The 5,293-nt window shown below is 30.2% G+C and overlaps 1 long non-coding RNA gene across 1 annotated transcript; it reads right to left on the reverse strand.

Moving 5' to 3' along the window:
- Positions 1–257: 257 nt before the first annotated feature.
- On the reverse strand, positions 258–902 carry LOC133794516 (uncharacterized). Its single transcript, XR_009875256.1, has 2 exons — positions 714–902; positions 258–594 (listed from the first exon to the last, which is right to left on the reverse strand). It is a non-coding gene; the product is annotated as an uncharacterized LOC133794516 (long non-coding RNA).
- Between the last annotated feature and the right edge of the window lie 4,391 nt (positions 903–5,293).

Consider the following 5,293-nt stretch of genomic DNA (forward strand, 5'->3'; position numbering starts at 1 on the left):
GCTATTTTAACATTTTTCCTTGAAACTTTACAAATTGATTTATAATAATAAAAATAAATTTCATTCCAAAAATTAGACAAAAAATCAATAATTTTCTCATAGAAATCATTGTCCAAACTTAGTTGTTTACCCAGTTTTTAAAAAGCCATTTTCAACATTACACACAAAATTTGCAAAACTCATATATTGGTCAATTCAAAGGTTTTTTGCATGTTTATACACAATATGGACATATAAACATCTTAAAATACAACATAGAACCAAGAAAATCCATAATCAGATTCATATAAAATTTTCTTGACCCTTTGGAATTCAAGTCTTAAACATTTTCTTACAAAATCAAGATATTGCCTATGGAATGTTGGATTCCATCACTGACAAACTTCAAAACCCTTATGCATGTATGATCTACCATAAAATAAAACATTACCAAAGTTGAAATAATTAATTAAAATACATCAAACAATTAAAACATGGCAGATTCAACAAAACCCAAGCATAAACATATTAGAGGTGACCATACACCTCTTGATGACCTTGGATTGAACTTTGGGTGACCTCTATCCTTTTACCTCCTTTGCTCAGCCTTTTTTTCTACATATTTACACTCCCAACAAGTCCACAAGTCAGATTACATAACAATAAAAATTCATCTAAGTGCACAAAACTAACCAAACTCAAACTTTGATAAAAGAAAGTTTAGCCTTTTTTACCTTTGGATAGTCTAGCTTGTCTAGTATTTCCTTAGCTCCAAACCAAAACCAAGTGACTTAGAACTAGGTATATATATGGAAAAAGATGAGAGATTAAGAGTTTAGATGAGAATTCATGTGAAAAAATTCAGAGAATGCAAGTGTGTTGGTCGGCCAAGACTTGGAGAGAAAAGCAAAGGAAACTTAGCCACAAAGTTTGGTGAAATGCACAAATGAAGACTTCTTTGACTTTTTGAATTTATATGGTGTAAAATTGAAACTTGGAAATAACCATTATACCCCTTATAAACCGTTCCTTATCATCCTTGATTAAACTTGTTTTAGTTTTTAATTAAACCTAATTAACTTAATTAAATCTAAGCTTAATGGTGTGTTTTCTAAAAAAGATATCATGTAGTATTTTTTTTCTTACTTTTCCTAACTGAGATTTTGACCTAGGGTAGTTAAATTAAACAGGCCTTTAAATTTAATTTAAGTGGTCACACTCCTAATTTCTAACTCAAATAATTTAATTAACCAAAATCCCATGTTTAGGCTAAAATGTGTATTTTTCACAAAAATGCACTTTAAGAGATTTTTCACACAAAAATTAATTTTTTTGATCTTAACATAAATTAATCAAATAATTTAATGCCTAATGTTATTTTACCATAATTATGCTTCTCAAATAATAAATATCCGAGAATTTATCTGATTAGGGTTTCAATTTCGGCCAGGGACCGAAATGCTAAGTTTGTCACCAAACTGCACATCTCACACTTTGGCAAACACTTGCAACATGAATTTTTCTTATCAAGCATATATTATAATTCATAGTAATATTCATATACATCTCACAACCCTGTTCTTAGCTACTTGTAGGTGCCTGAAACGCGGGACGTCACACTGGCAAAACCAAATTTGAAAATAACCACTGCCAAAAGAAGAAGAAGAAGAACGATATCATGATTTTTTTATGGTAATATATTTTTTATACTTTATTGAATATCCATATTTCAAACTTTTTTTTGGGTCAACTTATCATATTTTTGCATAAGTTAAACTCTTATGAAAATGAATGGTAATATTTATGGTAATATAATTTACAATAAAAATGTAATATTATCTTGTGCATGGGTCGAGAGGTATATGTCATGACTTGGTTGTACTAGAGAGAATGAATGATTATGCACTTTAGTCTCTTCTTCTTCCTCCTCTTCTTCTCCAGAATTTTGCTCTCTCTATTTGTTATTCTTACTTTTCCTTGCAAGTAATTGCAAAGGACATATCAATTTAGTGTTTCTTGTAAAATCCTTTATTGACATATTTGATAAAATTGACAAAATTAATTAAAGATGTATTTTCGAAATATATTGTGTAGTATTTTCGAAATGGTTTTGTGTGAAATGTTTTCTCATCAGTTTATTCTATATATGTTAATAAAATAAATATATAATTTCCTATAAAAGAATATCTTTTCTTGAATTTTTTATATATGAAAATCATTGGTATTTATTTTAATTTCTTTATCTTATTTTTTTGTCTAGAAACCGTGTACAGCTTGCAGAGATAATGTATATATTGTTTCCTTATTTATTTAAGGAAATTGGGTTTAAAAACTGTCCAGGTTCAATGAATCTGCTTAACGGATTGCCAGTCTGTTTGAACAGATTCTGACTTTTCTGTTTGGGAAGATGTTCCATTTATTGGCTGATTGGTTTCTGATTTGTTTTCCACGACCTAAAGGGATTCTAAAGGGTATATAATCATCCTTATGTCGTTGGTTTTTAATCATCTCTCTTGGTGTATTATTTTCCAAATATTTTCAAGTTTTAGAGAGACCTTTTTATTATGTGAAGAACTTAAGTCCAGCAAGTTCTTAGTGGTTTATTAAGTGTACTTCTGTATTATTTTCTTTGTGCTAATTGTGTAGGTAGAACACACTCGGACATTGTTCATCAAGCTTCGGGAGAAGTCTTGCTCGTGAGTCACTTTTTGGGAGGAAAAGTGCAAGTGTTATGATGTAAAGGGAGTTCAAGATCTTAGCACTTCAGAAATTTGATTAGGAGTTTAGATTACAATAGTTGCGACAAATTCAAGAGGGAGTCTTTATTTGTATAAGTCAATTTGGTTTTGTAATCGTTTAGATATTCTTCTAATAAATTTCATTCTCTGGGCGTGGCCCCGTGGACTAGTAGCAATCTTCAAAGATTGTTGATACCACGTATAATTTCGTGTGTTCTTTACTTTATGTTCGTTTTCATCTTCTGGAGATAAAAATGTTTAAACATATCTGGTTTCTGTTCAAACAGACTCTGTGTCCATTTTAACATTTCTGTAACAGTTCAGCAATTAATTATTTAATTTGAATAATTAAGTTGGTAATCATAAAAAATGGAATTTCATTTCTATTAACCTCTCATAAGAAGCTTTTACTCTTCCTCTTATTTCTTACTTTAATAAGATGCTTGGTCCACGAATGAGGGCTTCATTGACTTACATTAAAGATTTGCAAGCCATTGTAGTATTAGTGCAAATATAGTGTCAATATTCCTAACTTTGTTTTGAAATCTTCTTTATTGGACGAGTATACCAAGCCACTCCATTGGCAAGACATGAAATTATTAAGCGCACCTTGGTAAGGTTATCTTCAATTTTTTATTTGCCTTACATGCGAAGGGATGTAACACCCTAAGCATTCTCTCTTTTTGAAAATACATAATTTGACATAATTCATAACAAAATACTAGTTTTTGCCAATATCATCTTAATAATAAAACATGCATAAAATACTGGATCTAGGTTCAAGAAAATCTTTTAATGGAACATAATACAAGACTTTAAAAATCCTAATTACATTTCTATGACGTTAATGAACTTATTAAAAATGCTTTAAAAGATAAAATAAACTTATGGTGTTCTTGATCGATTTCTGCTTCATATAACCCTCACAACATACATACTTCATCTGGATAAGATTCAACTCACAGTGCTCATACGTAAACATTCAACTAATACATGCAACTAAAGGAAAACTAAGGGAGTGAGCTCGAAAGCCCCGTAAGAAAGTACAAACATTTAATAGAAAACATTGACATAGCATCTTTAAGAACTAGCATAAAATCATGGCCTTTTCTAATAGATACAATGACAATCTTGTAATACTAACAAAACAAGTCTTAACATACATGACATCTATCAAACAAAAATTTAACTCGTCATGATCTAACATCAACATGGAATGGCATAACATCAAGCTAGGCATAGTATAACATGACCATGGTGATAGTATGCAATCTCAGACATAACATATGTCAAACTTAGCATTCATACATTCATACATAAGATATTAAAGGCAACAATTATTATGGACTAGAATCTGGGTGAGGAAACCATCCTCCTCGGACCACATTGATTGATTTTGGTGCACGTCTTCCAAACATTCATACATAATAAACTCATCTACCTAGAGTCTTTGCAAGAAATAGAGCGCGAAAGCTTCACAAAAATTTATAAAATCAAAGTAATAAATATTACTTTAACTTTCATTACTCATAAAGGAAAAATAGAAACTTGCATAAAACTCTAAGCATAGGTCCTCATAAGCATTGTCATGCTCTTACTTGAACTCCAAGTTACCTTGATGGGACATGCACACAGCGAGGGAATTTATTATTACCTAAACTGAAAATCCCTTCATAAAGTTCCCAAAATTATTCTTTTAATTCTAATCATGATTTACCAACTTAGCATGGTTCTAACATTAACAATAGCTCATAAAATTAGTTTCAGTACAATAAAAAAGGTTTATTAGGGCTCGCATTGCGTGCCTTAAAAAGTGAAGTTATTTAGGGTGTGCATTGCGTGCCCTAAAAGAATATTTTTAGGAAGCGTAGTGCATGTCCTTAAAGATCTTGTTTAGTGCCTTTAAATAATATTTTTAGGTATCTTTTAGCGTGCCCTAAAAGAATTTTTTTAGGGCGCGTTAAAGATTTCACTGAGTGTCCTTAAAAATAATAAACAAGCAGAAGTTTAATATTATTAGGATACACATTGAGTGCCCTTAAAAGTTATTGTTTTTTTAAAAAAAATGAAGCTCCATTTTTCATTTTGCTTTAAAAATACATCCCATTGAGTGTCCTAAATAATAACGCACCAATTTTGTTTATTTAAATTGTGTGCTTTAGTTGAATTAATCACTGTTAAGTGTTAATTGCATTTATATTTTTTGGTAGAAAATATGTGATTTTATTTATTAATTAATTGTTAAATGTGAAGCTCTTAAGTTTTGGTTGTATGCACCAAGGTACATGGTTAGTAGAAATGCACCTTAGCACTTGTGTGTTTGCATGTGCATGCAGTAGTTATGTAATGACCCAACTATTTCTAAGACCTTGGACCATTAAAAACTACTAGTCATAGCTACAACTTTTGGAGAAAGATACATAAGAAATAATATAACTTTATTGAAAACACAAAATATTGTATCAAATACACGATAATATAAAATATGGCATGGGTACCCACTGTTTAAAAGAAAAGCATAAACTTTAATTCAATTGTTTAAAAACTAAATGCGGAAAAGCATGATTCAAAAGACT

Source organism: Humulus lupulus, chromosome 8, assembly GCF_963169125.1.
Source record: "Humulus lupulus chromosome 8, drHumLupu1.1, whole genome shotgun sequence".
NCBI lineage: Eukaryota > Viridiplantae > Streptophyta > Magnoliopsida > Rosales > Cannabaceae > Humulus > Humulus lupulus.